Source organism: Artemia sp. Qi Xiang Cuo, unplaced genomic scaffold (genome assembly GCF_049724085.1).
Source record: "Artemia sp. Qi Xiang Cuo unplaced genomic scaffold, ASM4972408v1 HiC_scaffold_3419, whole genome shotgun sequence".
Classification (NCBI taxonomy): domain Eukaryota; kingdom Metazoa; phylum Arthropoda; class Branchiopoda; order Anostraca; family Artemiidae; genus Artemia; species Artemia sp. Qi Xiang Cuo.
The window spans coordinates 339,627-357,958 of record NW_028300806.1 but is presented as its reverse complement, the minus strand read 5'-3'; the positions used below and the strand labels follow the sequence as shown (position 1 = coordinate 357,958).

The 18,332-nt window shown below is 34.4% G+C and overlaps 1 long non-coding RNA gene across 2 annotated transcripts; it reads left to right on the top strand.

Annotated features, from left to right (window-relative positions):
• The first annotated feature begins 278 nt into the window (after window positions 1–278).
• LOC148938389 (uncharacterized) lies at window positions 279–17,101 on the top strand. 2 transcript variants are annotated; one of them, XR_016143704.1, is made up of 4 exons: window positions 279–852; window positions 12,765–13,037; window positions 13,999–14,139; window positions 16,282–17,101. It is a non-coding gene; the product is annotated as an uncharacterized LOC148938389 (long non-coding RNA). The 2 variants fall into 2 exon arrangements; XR_016143703.1 differs by lacking the exon at window positions 16,282–17,101 and adding an exon at window positions 15,211–15,311.
• Window positions 17,102–18,332: the final 1,231 nt, after the last annotated feature.

Genomic DNA, 18,332 nt, shown 5'->3' with positions numbered 1-18,332 from the left:
TTGAGTAGTATTCTTGAACATTTGGTGTGAAGGAAGAAGAAAACAGCATAATATTGCAAAATTTATTTTTACAACTTATATTTATCCAACTTAATTGTGGAAATACAGTGCTTTTAGATTAAAAAAAGGAATTCGTTATGAAACAGATGTTTTAAGCCTTTTTACATTCTTTATATTTTTGTCATTTTCTAGGGCTCAAAAATGGCTTAAATTTGAATTTCTGATAGAAGTGATTATTATATTTGTAAAGAGCATAAAAAAGGTGGTAAACTTTTACCAAATCATATTATTGACTTGCAAACAAAGTGAATATACCACTCGATGCCTTTTCAGCCAAAAAGTAAAACAAAAAAACAGGGATACAAATAAATTATCAGCCAGAGATGTCTGTGGTGAAAAACCCCGCTACTGAGCTGAGATCAATCATGCAACTATTAATAAACTCCAGTTGACTATTTGTGTCCATGATTCTTTGTTTTGAAAATCTTGCGCTATAAATTTTTATTTCAACAAATTTTTCTCACTGCTATCGTTTGTCCACTGATGCTGAAATCAGTTCCCGAAATCAGCTACGTGTGCTGAGCCCTTCATCCCTGCAAGATCTAATTTTCCCTGAATTTTGAACCCCACCCAAAACAAACATAGTGAGAATGTGCTGATGGTGCATTTTCGCTTTCCTTGGTGCGCTATCTAAAGTCAGACAACCGGCCACACTGTTTGGCGCTTGTAAATTGTATTGTTTTCATTATCAACTATATTCAATATCCTGCTGGCAATGTGGCAATAAGGCAGAAGGCACTGGCCAAAGGTATTCTTAGGTCCCTGCACAGTGACCCAAGGATTTCCTCTATGGTAAAATTGTTTGAATACTACATACAGGCTAACTAGGTAAAAGATTGGGGTAAAATTCTAGTGTAGCTACTTTTTCTATCTTGGAATGGGGTAAGATTAGAAAAATTAATCCAGGGTCTAAAACATACCCTGGGACGGCATTGCTAAGTTTTCATAAAAACCTAATGATTTTTCTAAAATTATAGTTCAGCTACTTTTGGTCATCTTGGAAAGAAGAACTCAGGGATGGGTCAATAGGATTAGTTATGTCATGAGAAGGTATTTTGAAGTACATAGGTGTATTCAATCTCCCTTTAGAGGGCAATGACCTTTAAAAACCTGTGTGTTATTGAAGTGAAACCTTGCAAAATAGATCTGCCTAAATGAAGTACAACAAAATTGGGTAATTTTTTGCAAATCATTTTATTGACTTACAAATAAAGCTAATCTACCACTTGATGCCTTTTTTATGCTCTACAAATATAATAATCACTTTTATTGGAAATACAAATTTAAGCCCTTTTTGAGCTCTTGAAAATGACAAAAATTGATTGGGTGTAAAAAGGCTCAAAACATTTGTTTTAAACTTACAGTTTATGTCATAATAAATCCATTTTTCAATCCACAAGCACTGAAAATCCGTGATAAGTTGGATAAATGAAAGCTGTAAAAATAAATTTTGCAATATTATGCTGTTTTCTTCTTCCTTATTGCTGAATGTTCAAGAACAAAAAACAAAAAAGCTGACAGAAGATTGTCATTTTGCTTTCTAAGTTCATATCAGTATTTTTTTCAGCCGAGGAACCAAATTTTGTTTCGGCACTCAAATCTTACGTCGCTTGATGAAAAACTGTTAGTGATTATTCAGGTCATTTTTATCCCGGATTTTTGGCTCATAAAAATCGTCTTTCCGGATGGTATAATTTACTATTAATTTTCTAAGCTTAGACAGATGACGGTAATTTTTGCTAATAAAAATAAACCAAGTATTTTTATTAGCAAAAATTACCATCATCTGTCTAAGCTTAGACTAACCTGTCGAACTGAAAGTCCTATGGCGTATAATTCAGTGTGAACAGGTGTAGCTCAAGTCAAGCAATTAGGGTTGGTTTTATTGTTTTTTCTTACCAAAGTTGCTTTTGAAGATATTAAAATTCTTTTGAACAAAATTTAACTACCAGATTCGCTGCAGTTAATAGAAATTTCTAATTTGCAGAAAACGAAAAGGGAAATCTATGACCTTTAAATTTCCCCAAAAAATATAAAATAAGGCATGCAATGACAACCAAAGAAGCTATGAATATCTCAGGCCTCAGTCGTTATGCCCTGGGGGCATATAAGGTTTTTACAGAAGGCGTTGCCGTAGAAACTTCAAAATGGGCTCATTCTATTGAATATTCAAAGGGCTTGTGCCCTTTTTAATAGTAGAAAGTTATGTGAGGGTACCTAGCCCCCCCTCCCTCACGCCCATCAGTTCCCCACCCATCCAATCACAATTTTTAGAGAGCCATTTTGTTCAGCGTAGTTGATTTCGAGATTGAAAAGTTCTTGAGGAGGATACTCACACACAGCCCAAAGGGCAAGTGTTTTAAGTAATGCCCATGTGGCAGATAAAGTTTTTATATTAGGTGCTGTCTTAGACAATTCAAAAGGGGCTCATTCGATTGAAAATTCAAAGGGCTTGTGCCCTTTTTAATCGTCTAAAGTGATTGGAGGGCAACTAGCCCCCCCTCCCTCACGCCCATCATTTCCCCAAACATCCAATCAAAATTTTTAGATAGCCATTTTGTTCAGCGTAGTTGATTTCCAGATTGAAATTGTTCTTGAGGAGGATACTCTCCCACAGCCCTCAGGGCAAGGGTTTTCAGTTATGCCCATTTGGCATATAAAGTTTTTATAGAAGGCGCTGTCGTAGAAACTTCAAAACCGGCTAATTCTATTAGAAATTCAAAGGGCTAGAGCCCTTTTTAATAGTCGAAAGTGATTAGAGGGCAACACGCCCCCCCCCCCCACGCCCATCATTCCCCCAAACACATCCGATCAAAATTTTGAGATAGCCATTTTGTTCAGCATATTAGATTTTCAGATAGAAAATATGTTTTTGAGGAGAGTACTCCTCTACATCCCTCAGCGCAAGTGTTATTAGTTATACAATGGGGACATATATTGGTCTTGGTTTAGTATTACAATACGAATCAAAAAAAAGATAATTAGAGATTTCATACAACTGTATTTGTATATATTTAAATGACATTTGTTTTTAGATTAACTAGCCCCCCCCCTCCCATGACACTTTTTCACTCCACAACTTCCCAAATCAAAGTGTTTATATACATATTTGTCAGCTGATTTTATTTCCAGATATGTAATATTTTGCTGAGGTCGAAAGTAAACCACAACCCTCAGGGCAAGGGTTATAAGTTATTCTCTGGGGTCTTATAAGGTTTTTATTGATATCTGTGCCATATAAAATGGAAAAAAAGCTCAGGCGATTTTAAATTAATTTCTAGGACCATTTTTAATAGTCGAAATTGATTAACTATATTGTTTTTTGTTTTTTTTTATAAAAGGGCACTTCGTATCGAATCTGTTGTGGGAACTTCGAAAAGGGCTAATTCGATTGGAAACAGAGAAGGCTGATACCCTTTTTAATAGTCGAAAGTTAATAGAGGGCAACTAATCCCCCTTCCAGTCCCACCCTCCCATTTGCTCATTATGTTTAAAAAGTAAATTTTACCTTGAAAGATTAAATCAAGATTCACAATTGTAATGCTAAGTACCAATAAGCCATCTCAGCAGTACCTTAAGAACAACTAAAGCTATTATGCTCGTTTTTGGGGCTACTTCTACTTTTAAAGTTTAACCAAATTAAAATAGCTTAAAGTGTATCCAATCCATCAATGAGAGTAAACAGATTTTTTGCGAATGGTATCAAGTTTTCAATTTCAGGTCAATTAGAGGAACTAGAGGTTCCTCTCAACTAGAGGAACTAGAGTATGTTTACACTTTTTCAAGTTTCCAACTTGACAACTACTGACTAAAGAAACGTTAATTTGAAATGCATAATCAATATAACCAAGAACGTTTCCAGCAAATTACTAAGAAAAAGGTAAAATAAATTAGTTGAAAGGGATAAATAATTGACTGAATTAGAACCAGATTTGCTGAATTCAGCTAGTCATGGTAACATCCTGTTCAATGGGTTTCTCTGAAGAAAGCAATATAATAACAATGGCATGGTACTATTTAATTTACAAATCAACATTATTTCCAAATATAATGATTGCTACAATAACAGTTGCACCCCATCTTCTCCACTGGAACTAGATATAGCCGTAGACTGCACACAAAACTACATAATAATACTAATACTTTAATCCTCCCTATATTATGCTGATCGTTTGAAATTTTTTTTTTGTGGAAATTTTTTTTTCGACTTTCAGTGTAAATAAAACCTACCGGATAGAAAAACACCATTATATCTTGTTTTTCGCTTAATAAAATCTGTAAACGAATAAGTTCACTTGTTGTCGGTTTTCACTCATTACTTTGTATTCCATTTAGTACTTTTCACTTTGAGACGAATTGAGTATTTCCTCTGTCTGCTTTGTATAAGCTGGCATGTATAAGGTGTAATATGCTCATTCAGTAAAACTTATTAATACCATTGTTTTAGCTTTGTTCTATTTTAGCTTTAATCTCATCAAATCTAAGTTTTCCTTGACGATAGTGGTGCATTGGCGTCATTTTTTGTACAGAAGACTTATTTAAAAGAGGCTTTAGTTTAGTAGCAATGGCTTTGCTTTTGTTACTTTGGTGACTAATGTGCGTAATCTTTCAATCGCCGATCCATTTCTAATTATCATTTCTCCTAAAATATTAAATTCAAAGAAGCACAAACAATTAAAAAACAATCTTTTTTTTATTATTTTGAAAATCCTAAGCTATTTTATTAATTTCACAGGAGAGTTCCTACAAAAAATTTCAATAAAAATAAAAACAAATCACTATTATATTTACCCACTTGACCCTAGTGCCAGGAATGCAACGAAAGAGAGAGAAATTAAAATCTCGTTTTATTCACAAAGATGTGCTCTTGGTATTATATTAAATAAAAAAAAGTTTTTTAAACTGAAAGTAAGGAGCGACATTAAAAATTTTAAACATTAAATTTTTTTTATTTTTTTAAAAAAAAAAGTTGTGAGACAGAGTCAAACTTTAGCGTAAAGAGCGAGGCGTTGAGGTTGGGACATGCCCTATCATATACGGACTAATTTCTGTTCGTTTTAAGTTTTAATGTCGCTCCTTACTTTCAGTTTAAAAAACTTGTATTTTATTTAATTTCTGATCATTTTTTAGTTAATGCAGCTTTGATTTTGGCTCACAGTCATTGAATAAGTAAAGAAAATTTGCATAAAAATTTTACTTTGCATTTGCTAAATGGCTGTCTCTAAATTTGGTTCTGACGTAATTTACAAATTAACTTACGTAACAAACGTCTATATTCGTATATTTTTCTTCTGGCAAAAATACAAAGTTGCAGATTTTTGCAGATATGAGCTTGAAACCTATGTAATAAGGTTTTTTGATACGCTGAATCTGACGGTGTGATTTTCATTAAATTTTTTTCAGTTGTAGGGAATGTTTCCCCCCTCTTAAAAAATCAGGTAAATTTTCTCAGGCTCGTAGCCCTTTGATGAGTAATACTAAAATTAATAAAATTTTTATATTTAGAATCAGCATTATAAGCCCATTCTTTTGATACATTTATTGACATAAAAATTCTGGTTTTAAAAGTTTTGATTAGTATTAAGCCGTATCGCTTGTTTTTTTATTGTTTTTTTTTTAATTACGTATATGAGGGGGTTCTCCCCTTAGTCAATACCACGCTCTTTACGTTAAAAGTTAAAAAAAAATAAATTCACAAACCCCTGAATCACAAAGGGCGTTTAAATAGAATAGATAGCTCTTTGAAGATATGTGATCCCCGTCCTGCACTGGTATCCGGTATCATTGCTTTTCCTGAGGCGAACAAAATTTCAATGATTTAAAGAACATGAAAATTGGAACTTGGAATGTTACGACATTAAAAAATGACTATCGTATCGACATTTTGACTGACGAATTCAGACGATTCGAACTGGATTTATTAGGAGTTTCAGAAACTCATATCCCAGGGTTAGGAAGCATGAAATTAGGTGATATAGAATTTGTTTAATCAGGCAGGAAGGATGGGGTACATAGACAGGGAGTAGGGCTCATGATGAATAAGGAAGCTGCTAAGTCTTGTTTAGGCTGGGAAGGTATTAATAATATAACACTAATTGCTCATTTTATGACTAGAAAGTTCAGGGTATCAGTTATAGTAGTATACGCTCCTGTAGAACCGACTGATGGAGATGCTAGTGACTCAGATGAATTTTATTTACAGTTACTGGAGCAAATACACAAGGTCCCAGGTAGAAATATGATGTTATTACTGGGAGATTTTAACGCCCAGGTTGGTAGAAATAAGGATAGATGGTATCCCAGCTTAGGTAAATTTGGTGTAGGAAAAGAAAACTGTAATGGATACAGACTTCTGCAATTTTGTAGGTATAACAATCTAGTTATAACCAATACGGTGTTGGGTCATAAAATGGCTCATAAGCTAACATGGTATTCACGTGATGGTAAAATAGCAAACATTATTGATTATGTTATAGTAAACCGAAGACTGGCAGGATCATTACAAGATACTAGGGTATATAGGAGTGCTGTTATTGATGTTAAAAGGAAAGATCGCCATCTAGTAGTGTCAAGGGTTAATTTAAAGCTGAAATATCGGAAGGGTAATTACCTCCCGGGAAGTTATGATGTTAGTAGACTCCAGGATGAGAATTTGAGAGAAACTTTCCAGGAACATTTAAATACTAAACTTGAGAGTTTAAAATTTGATAATGTGGAAGATGGTTGGAATAATTATAGAAAAATAATTTGTGAAGTTGCTGAAGGTGTCTTAGGGAAGAAAGCTAGGACTGCAGCTAAGAACATTAGTGAAAAAGCTTTATGTTTAATAGAAAGGAGAAAGGGCTTGTACAAGAATTATCTGAGTGATAGATCGCATGAAAACAAAAGAAATGTAAAGAAAGTAGAGAAAGCATTGAAATATGAACTAAAGAGGTGTGAAGTGGAGGCCATGGATAAAATTGCTGAGGATTTAGAAGATGCAGCTAGACGGCATAATAGTAAAATATTGTACTGGCACGCTAACAAATTGAGAGGTAGTAGTCAATCCGGACTTGTCCCAGTTAAAGAGAGGAATGGGGTGGCAATTAGCGATAAGGAAAAAGCTAAAGCGAGATGGGCCGAACATTTTGAGAACTTGCTTAACCGATTTAGAGTTGCTGGAAAAAATATAGAGGAAAATGAAAAAGTTAGTGATACCTTGGATGTGAAGGAAGATTTGTTTTGTGAGGAGGAATTAGCAACAGTACTAAAAGGATTAAAGAATAATAAGGCTCCAGGTGCTGATAGGGTAGTAAATGAGTTTCTTAAATATGGTGGCTCTGAGGTTAGAAATAAGTTATTGAAGATTATGTATATGATTTTTGAAAAAGGGGAAGTACCAAACGATTTTAGGAAAACCTTAATTAAGCCGCTTTATAAGAAAGATGATAAAAGTGAGTGTGGTAATTATCGAGGCATTAGTCTGGTCTCTGTAGGTAGCAAATTGCTTAGTAATATGATACTTTTTAGGCCGAGAGATGCCGTAGACAAAGTTTTAAGAGAAGAGTAGTGCGGTTTTAGAAAAGGTAGAGGATGTGTTGACCAAATTATCACTCTTAGGTTAATAATTGAGAAGTGCCTAAGTTTTCAAACACCTTTGGTCCTCAGTTTTATAGATTATGAGCAAGCGTTCGATTCTGTTGATAGAGGTGCTTTAGTAAAGGTTTTATCCTTGTATGGTATACCAGACAAATACATTAAAGTGATTAGTGCTATGTACGAGAATACCACTGCTGTGGTTAAGGTAGGAAATGAGGTTAGCAGCTGGTTTTGTATTAAATCAGGAGTTAAGCAGGGTTGTGTTCTATCCCCCTTTATATGGATTATTTTGATGGACTTTGTTTTAAGGAGAAAAGGAAAGGCAATGTGAGACCACGGAATCAAAAGCGGAGGAAAAAGTCTCCTGGACTTGGATTATGCTGATGATTTAAGCATCCTAGATGAAAGTGTGAGCAAAATGAATGAAGTTTTAAGTAGTTTTGTGAGTTCATGGTGCTAGAATAGGTTTGAAAATTAATGTTAAGAAGACTAAGTCACTTAGGCTAGGAATAAGTGAAGATGAAAAGGTGATGTTGGGTAATGAAAAGATTAATCAGGTGGGCAGCTTCACTCACCTTGGTAGTATTATTGGTAAAGATGGTGGGACCAGTGAAGATATTAAAAATAGAATAGCCAAGGCTCAGGGTGTTTTTCACAGTTAAAAAAAGTCTGGAAGAATATGAAGATAAGTCTGCAAACCAAGATTAGAATCTTAGAAGCTACAGTGATGACAGTGGTCAAATATGGCTCTGAAGCATGGACGCTCCGAAAAGTGGATGAAGATTTGCTAGATGTTTTCCAGAGAAATTGCTTAAGGATTGATCTGGGTACCTGGCTGACTAACCGTATTTCAAACAATAGGCTATACGAAAAATGTGGTTCAATACTGCTTTCTAGGTCTATAATGAAAGAAAGGTTGAGGTGGTTAGGGCACTTTTTTCGGATGAAGGATGACAAATTGCCGAAGATTGTTCTTTTCGGCCAACCATTTAGAGCTAAGGGGAAAGCAGGTCGTCCCCGTCTGGGATGGGAGGACGTCATAAAGAAAGATTTAAAGGAAATGGGAACTTCGTGGGCGGGTGTAAAAAGAGAGGCTTTGAATAGATTGGGGTGGAGGAGGAGCGTGCATAGCTGTGTTGGCCTCAAGCGGCTTGGTGCTGCGATGAGTTGTTAGTAGTAGCAGTAGTAGTAAAAAAAACTGCAGCGTAAAGAGCGAGGTATTGACTTGGGGGAGACCCCCCTCATATACGTAATAATTTTTGTTCGTTTTAAGTTCTAACGTTGCTTCTTACTTTCAGTTTAAAAGACTTGTTTTTTTATTTAATTTCTGATCATATTTTAAATAATGCTTGGATATCCGGCGCCCCCTTCATAGAAATATCCCTATCCCCAAAGAAACGTCCTCCACGGAACGATTCTCCCGAGTAATATACTTCCTAATAACCAATACAAAATGTAAGCTAGGGCAGTTCATAACTTGCAGGCCTGCCCTTGGGAACTATGGGGGATTAAGGCATCCTAAACAACATAGTTATAAGATTGTCGATTATGTTGAAAAAAATGACTACATAAAAATTTTATTTGGGGGACATTGAGAAAAAAATGAGCGTGGGAAGGGGCCTAGTTGCCCTCCAATTTTTTTTGTCACTTAAAAAGGGCACTAAAACTTGTTTTTTTTTTTTTTTTATTTCTGATCGTATTTTAAATAATGGTTTGATATCCGGCACCCCCTTCATATAAATATACCCATACCCAAAAAAACGTCCTCCACGGAAAGATTCTCCCGAGTAATATACTTCCTAATAACCAATACAATATGTAAGCAATGGGCAAAGTTCATAACACGCAGCCGTTCCCCTGGGAACTATGGGTGATTAAGTCATCCTAAAAAAAATAAGTTATAAGATTGTCGACTATGCTGAACAAAATGGCTATCTCAAAATTTTAATTGGGCGACTTTGAGAAAAAAATGAGCGAAAAGTTGCCCTCCATTTGAGCGAGAAAAAAGTTGCCGTCCTTTTTTGTCACTTAAAAAGGTCAATATAAATTTTAATTTCCTTTCCAATCCATTGGGTCGATACAATTAACCCTGAAAAAAAAAACATAAACACAAAAGCAAATAAATCCGTGATCTTCCTTATGGCAAAAAATATAAAATTCCACATTTTTGTAGAGCTCAGTAGGGTTCTCTGATAGGCTGAATCTGATGGTGTGATTTTCATTAACTTTCTATAAATTTAAGGGGTACTGACCTCTTTTTTTGAAAATCAAGCAAATTTTCTCAGGTGCTTAACTTTTGATGGGTGGGACTAAACTTAAGGAAACTAATATATTTGTAATCGGCATTAAAATCTGATTCTTTTGATGTATCTATTGGAATCATACGTCCGGTTTACCTCGATACCATACGTCCGGTGAAATCGAAACCGAATTTTTTAAAAAAGATTTTGCCTGATACTTGCAAAAAATTTGCCTGATTTTTGAGAACAGAGAAAGGGGCTGCCGCCCCAAAACTTCTCGCTCTTTACTCTATATTTTGACTCTTTCTCACAACTGTATTTTTTTTAAACAATAAAAAACTTTAGCGTAAAGAGCGAGGCGTTGAGGAGGGGACAGACCCTAATGTAGAGGTTTCAAGCTCCTATCTACAGAAATGTGGAATTTTCCATTTTTTGTCAGGAGAAAGATCACGGATGCGTGTTTATTTATTTTTTTTTCATAGGGGTAATCGTATTGACCAAGTGGTCCTAGAATATCGTAGGAGGGCTCATTAAACCGAACAGAAATTATTCCGTATACGAAAGGGCTGCCACCCCCTCAACTTCTCGCTCTTTACGCTAAAGTTTGACTCTTTCTTACAACTCTTTTTTTTTAAACAATGAAAGACTTTACCGTAAGGAGCAAGGCGCTGAGGAGGGGACAGTCCCTCTCCTATATGGAATACTTTCTGTTCGTTTTAAGTTTTAATGTCGTTCCTTACTTTCAGTTTTAAAAAAACTTTTTTTTATTAAATATCCCCCCCCCCCCCCCATTCTGCCTAATGTATAATCGAGCTGTACATATGTTCTGAATTCTCCGTAAATCAATTTTAATAAAATTTATTAAACGCGATTAGTGTTTTTTTTTTTTTTTTTTAATACGTATAAAAATATTTTTTTTGCGTTTTTTTTATATTCAAGGGTGCTGTTTTCGAATGTGATATATGTCAAAAGGCCTTTGGTCGTATTGGAAATTTGAAACGGCACCAAATCCTGCATACAGGTGAAAAACCTTTTAAATGTGATTCGTGTCACAAAAACTTTTCTCAAACAGTACATTTGAGGATCAATTTAAGAACGCATACAGGCGAGAAACCGTTTAAGTGTGATTTTTGTGAAAAATTGTTTTCAGACAAAGCAAATTTCAAGAGTCACGAAATGATATATTCGGGTGAGAATAGGTTTAGATGTGTAAAGGGTGACAAAACATTTTCTCAACGCGCTCAGCATAACCGACGGTTAAGAACCCATAAAGGTGAGAAACCGTTTAAGTGTGAAGTTTGTGACAACATCTTTTTTCGGGCATCAAGATTGAAAAGGAACCACAGTGTTCATATAGTTTAAAAACAGTTTAAATGTGATAACTGCGGCCATAGTAATCTCACCGCCGGTGTTAATAAAAAGGTTTCCGTGACAATGGTGAAATATTGCTCACTCAGTGATAATGATTTGAAGGTTAGTTTTTTGGGGTTTAGGGGGACTAAAAAGTACCTAGGTTAGGTTAGATTAGGTTACGTATTTAATATATGCTCTACTTTATACACACCCCACCCCCTAATGTGAAAACATACAACCAAAATTTCTTCATAAAATATTATATTTTAAACCCATTTTGTTTTATTTAATTAGCATTAACCTAAATTGTATTCTAGCGTGTGTCCAATGTCTGACAGAACAATTTACTTACCACATTTCTCACAAAGATAAACCTAAAGTTTTCGTGTAAATTCCTGTGATTTTGAGATTTGATATTCAGGTAAAACTGGGTTTTACTAGGTTTTACTAATACCGAAATTTAGCTAGTTCAGCATACAAATCTGATTCTTTTGATGTATCTATTGGTATCAAAATTCCGGTTTTTAGAGTATCAGTTACTATTGAGCCAGGTCGCTCCTTACTTACAGTTCGTTACCACGAACTGTTAAATCATTTATTGATTCACCAATTAAAAATATTGTTAAGAAAATAAAAATCTTGTTTCCAAAATGATCAATGTCTAATTTAAAATTTTTATTAACAAAGGTCTATGTTTGTATGAAATAGAATCGAAATTCGACTCAAAATGAATGGAATATGTGTATGAGGGAATTTAGCCCCCCTTCTCACTGTGTACGCTTGGGTCTAACTAGTAATTAAGTGAAAGCATTTTGGAGAGTAAGAAATATAGCGAGTTTGTAAATGGATGTATTTTATTTTGATATTTTGAATTACAGAACATACGGAATTATTTTATTTAAGCCCTCGGTTTTTTGGATCTTTCGATGGCCCAGTTAAATGAATTTGATTAAAAAAATGGATAAAAAATTTAATAAAAAGCAAAGACAAGAAGTGGAGAAACCCTCCTTAGAACAAGGAATTTGAGAAAGTTTTAAATGGGAAGACGAATATTGAACATGGAAATAGCTCTCAGTTTTGTGTCTGTTTAGTTCTAATACAAACACATTCGTGATCAATAACTTTCTTTTTGTTTTATTTTCAAATGCCATTCTTATTCTTTTTTCTATCTCTGGTTTATGTTTTGATTTATTTTTTTTTTATATTAACTAAGATGGCTCTCTCAAAATTTGTATTTGTTGCCCTGTAGTTCTTTGGGGGTGACAGGGGGCATAAAGGACGTTGTAAGGGCGATTGGATGCTCCGTGATTGGCTTCCTCACTTAAATAGGAGACTGTAAATAATTTTTTTAGATCAAATGAACCCTCCGTCATCTTTCTACGATAATTTTCTATGATGAGGTCAGAAAAAAAAGGGTGGTACATCACTATACTGGGTCAATTCTATTGTGCTGATTCTGAAAACTACAAAATAAAGCAGTTGTAATTGTCAAAATTTTATATTTGTCACATTCTAATAAGTCTATTTTTCTAGGGTGAGTGGAGCTACACAGTTTCTTTTACCACGGAACGTTCAACATCCTTTTGCATCGTCGAAGTTTTGACAGAGCCTCGTGTTGAGGTACCAGACGGGGTTGTAGTAACTGTTTGGACGTCGGCGATAAGTTCTATCAATGCTAACACTACATAATTTATGCCAAGGTCACAAAAGGAATTCGACCGGTTTGGAATGCTTCTGTTATTGCGACGGTAACGCGACCTGGAATGTCTTCGATGGATATAAATCTGAAAGATACTGGATTAGGAGGTAGGCTTTTATGTTTTTTATTTTATGTTGATTGAGGAAATAAGTAATTAGCTCATATTATAGTGTAGTCTTTGATTGGCATGCATGGATGAGTTTATTTTACTGGCCGGGAACTTTGAAAAAACTAGAAAAATAAACCGTTTATATGGAAAATATGAGAAATTAGTAAGAACTGAATATATCTGGACACATTCTTCAGGAATGATTTCATTCCAAATGAGGAATTCATTTTTGGGCTAAGACGAAAATAATTGATTTGTAAGGAAAATATGAGAAATTAGTAAGAAGTGAATATATCTGGATATTTTCTGGACCATTCTTCAGGAATGATTTCATTCCAAATGAGGAATTCATTTTTGGGCAGAGACGAAAATAATTGATTTGTAAGGAACATATGAGGAATTATAAAGAACTGAATATATCTGGATATTTTCTGGACCCGTTCTTCAGGAATGATTTCATTCCAAATGAGGAATTTATTTTTGGGCTGAGACGAAAATAAGTGATTTGTAAGGAAAATTTAAGAAAATAAGTAACAAGTGAATAGATCTTGATACTTTTGGAGAGAAGGTTTGGACCTGAAGCTTCCTTGGCTTGTGACCTTAGTTTGTTTTTTTATTTAAATATAATGTTAAAATACACACTTACCAAACTGCTAATTACTGTATTGTGGCATCTAATCATTTCTGCTTTAGGAAATTTTATTTTGTTTAACCATTAGACCTGAGGGAGAAAGGGGGGGGGGTCGCTCGATTGGTCGTTTAGCAGCACTAGTTCAGTTTTTCGATTAAAAACGATTTGTAAGTGGTCTATTAGGGAGGGAAGGAGGCGATACCGCTCATTTCATTTGTGTACAGGTATGTTAAAAAAAGACATTTTTTTACGTAAATATTGTTTTATTTTTGGGTATTAATTATTTATTTTTCTTAGTATATTTTGATAGAATGTGTTCATTTCGCAGATCCTGATATTACCAAAGGCGATGGCATATATTCCAGCTATTTCACTGGATTTTCAAACATCTCTGGATATTATTCTATTCAGATAAAGGTACTAAATAACCATTTGAATGCGATGGAAACTCAGCCAGTAGATAAAATAGGTAAGTAAGTCAATATTATTAATTTAAATAATTTTAAGTTATTTTTAATCACCCATTACCGTTAGTTTCTCTCTCCCTACTTCTGGCCCCTATCAGCCTCTCTCTTTTCTCCGTATTCTACCTCTCTTTATGGCTCTCTCCCCTTCTAGTGTTCTCTCTCAAGACAGAAAATTAGAATCCTCTTTTAATTGCCTTTTACCAAAGTATAGATACCGATAAGGTGTAAAACATTTTTTCTTGATTAATGAGAAATATATATCTTCTTTACTATTTGAGTAAAGCAGACGAAAAAATTGCTATCAAGCGTACATTTTTTTTATGGGGTTGAAGGAGAGAAAATTTTCAAACCATTTCAACTAAGCGGAGAATTGGACATTATAAGAAAATATAGGAAATATCGTTAAACTCTTGATGTTTTGGGAGGTCGACGGCCCAAATATTCCCACCTCCGTTTTTTCTGACAAATATACTTGTAACTATTTACTTTTTAGTTGGAAATGTATCATTGAAGAAATAACGCATAGCAAATTGATGCAGGAAAGAAGTTTAGTATTTGAAATAATTATTGCAGTATATTGTCAAAATTTCTTTGTGTTCTTCATTTTTTGTATTGTTTTCTTCTTCTTTGTTTTACATAATCTTTTTCATAGATTCCTCAGTGAAGTATTTATCAGCTTTTTACAGCTATATGGGAGCTCTGCACAATATTTGCCATATCCTTCAAGTTTCTTCATCGTGGTTCCTACGGTTTTATAGTTTGGTGGTAGTTAAGATTTCATGGTTTTTCAACAAAAAGGAAATGATAATTCTAGGAACCTTCTAGGAAACCTTTGGATTCGAAGGAGGCCCCGTTGAGAAGCCCGCCCATAATAGATTTAACGATGATACCAAATGTAACGGTTTCGAGTTATGGAAGAACCCTAGTTAGGGAAACAAGATCATATACCTCTCTAGATTTAGAGTTATGACAAACAAGAAAAATAATATATGAATAATCACACTAAACAGCCGAGAAAACGAGACTAATATATCAGCCAGTGGACAGAAAAAAAGGGGAACTGATAAAAGCAGGTATTTTGGCAAGGACCTCTGCCAAGCTGTCTCCAGTGCTCAAAAAGAAGAAGAAAAAAAATTTAAATAAACCATAACAGAGCAGATTTTTTTTTTTTTTTTTTTTTTTTTTTAATAAAAATCCCACCTCCTCTCCTTTCGGTGACATAATAATCTTTTTACTTAATTTCAAACTTTAATGTCGCCTACACTAATTTAAAAACTAAGATGGGTTTTTTAGCAAAAAGCAACGATAGCCGTAAAAGCTCTAGGTACTTTCTAGGGGACATTGGGATCCAAGCAGGACTGATTAAAGAACCCAGCCTTAGTAGATATATCGAATGTAAAGGTCCCGAGTAAAAGTAAAATTGCCTGACCAGTTTGTGATATATTCCTGTGATATTTTTTCCATTCATGCTTAAAAATCCTTCGAGATCACTAACAATGGTGTGATCTATTAATTTCTCCTTAGTGTAAAAAGTCGATAAGCATGGTCTTTAATTTCTGATAACCAAGGTAATGACCAAAATGTGCGGTAAACTGATATGTGGGTTTAAACGGATAAGGTGTAAACATTGGTGCCCTAAAATATGTTTGATTGGAATTAAAAACTACCCACACACACTCGCAGTGCACTGCTAGCAGTAGAAGCAAAATATTTCAAAAGATTCAATAGTAACTTATGAGAGTCTAGTTTTTAATACAAGCTTTAGTTGATTTAGATTCAGCAAGAAATATTTTGAAATATGGCGGATGTTTTTGTTTTTGAACAGTTTTGTTGATTATCAGATAGTGGGAAATACGTATTTTTTTTATGTATAAGTCAAAATAAAAGGAAAAATATTTTAGTATTGACGTAATTACTGTTACCAGCAAAGGGTTTTCTTTTGGGGGAGGAAAGAAACTTGAGTCCCATTCCCAAAGAGATAGAGCTAGCGCTCCGAGATTCAGCTAAAAGTAATACCGAGATTCAGCTAGCGCTCATTTGAGCCAATCAGATTTTTTATATAACTGATTGATTTAATTGAGATATATTGTTAATCGTAGCTGACTAATATGAATTTAAAAAATTTAATTTTTCTATGATTTCAGGTCACCCTTGCTGTGGAAGCACAATGCCCTATGAACTTATAAAGATCTTGTAAGAATGGAACAATTCCAACTTTTTGTCATAGTAACGACGTTTTTTGCAAGTACCGGGTTATCAAATGGGGCTGACATCTATCTACCAAGTGTCGATATTACCATCAAACTCCGCGACGATGGACAAAGCAATTATTGACACGGAATTCATATGTATAAAGCACGCCAAAGAAAACGTCATACAAGCCGTATATTTAATTTTCATACAGATGGCGTTTTTAATGAAACATCAGAAGTAGAGCTTGTTTGGAATGCCCCTGGAGGTGATTACGATAATGGAAGAGGTATGGTACAAAATGCTTGAAGACCAATCAATTGAATTTAATTTACTGAAAAAAAAGTGAAATAAATTACAAATAGTCCCCCTAAAGTAGTGAAAAAACACCTGCAGCGCATTCGGGGGGTAATTTTGTCAAAATCCTGAGGAGAGGGGAGGGGTAAATCTGGAGCTAATTTTTCCAAATGAAGTAAAAATGTCCAGATAAAAAGTGAACCATATAATACCATAAAGACAAAGGTATGCTAAAGAAAACTGATCTGTTTCTGTGGATGTTTGAATTATGTAGGCCAATCTTAGTTTTGACAAGATTTTGAAGACGTTAAATTGTAGATGGAAGGGGGGGGCAAACTTTGGAATCATTCACCCCCCCTCCTGCCCCATAGAAAATTACGCCCGTAAGAATAGTGGCTACATACCCCAACTATTAAACAAATAAACTATAATAGAAAAAAAAACCATCTCTCATCAGCCTATTCTACCATACTGACAATAATTTAAAAAATGCAAAAACAATTAATGCTTGCCAAAAAATACTGGCAAGTACTATTCCAAGTACCTTTACAAGTACAAAAGTACTCTTCCAATTACAAAAAAGTACTATTCCAAGAATGAGGAATATATGCAAGTAGCCATTAATATATTTAAAAATGTTTACACAGTTTGTGGGACCCAAGATTTTTATTTTCTATTAGCTAATCTTGTACTCTATGATTTGAATGAAGGCTACATTAGAAAAAAACTATTGAAGTGGGGAACCTTAGCAATTAAGACAATTTTCTTTTTTAGTGCTACTTGTAAATCAGGATCTCCATCGTACCTGCAATTCAAGTTATTGAGGGTACAACCAATCATGATGTAGGAGCTTAAGAGCACCTATCTTTACTCTTATTAGTCAAAGTGTGGGGTGTAGCTTTTACAAGAAAGGTAACTAAGGATGCTTTAAAGGGCTGTATTTTAGACCATATAATCTGTATTATTTCTGTATTGGTAAAAGAAAGCACAAAACTATTTCTCATTAGCCTAAATTTGAGCGCTGAATGACCCTTGTTGGGATGGCTCTGTAAGCTTAGATTTTTCAAGTCCGGAATTTTGATAACGCTTGTGAATGTACAGGAAAAATTTTGCGTGCATGTAGTGTATATATAGGCATTGTACATACACAATGTCGTACATTCTGATTTTTTTTTTTCTGTTTCTCATTAACAACACGTGGGATGCACCGACAAGGTAGATTACGGTTGACTAGAAAACTTAAGAAGCTTACAATGACAACTTGAGAAAACTTAAAATTTAGGAAGCTTGGAGAACCTAAGAAAACTTAATATGACTTAAGAAGCCTACAAATTAATATCCTTTGTTGAACAATCCACTGTTTTGATTGTTGATATAAATAGCACAGTGAATTCAGTTTCCATAAACCTTTATTTTTGTCTAACTTGTAGTGCGTCTTGTCTTTAAATCGCGAGATCAATGGGTTATATTTGGTATCCTAGGCCACGCTCAGGTCATTTGCGCTAACATGGCCCGCTAACGTGAGTCAGGTCATTCTGACCAGATTCTGAATAAAATCTTAAGAGTTTTTGATTACAAAGTTAATTTTTTTCATATATTCGATGGCTAAACATACTTCCTTGTTCAAGCAAATTGTCCTTAATAATATTAAAGAAAAAAAAAAAGTCCGAGACAAGTATTTTGGTTTTTCCGCTTTAAAATGTATAAG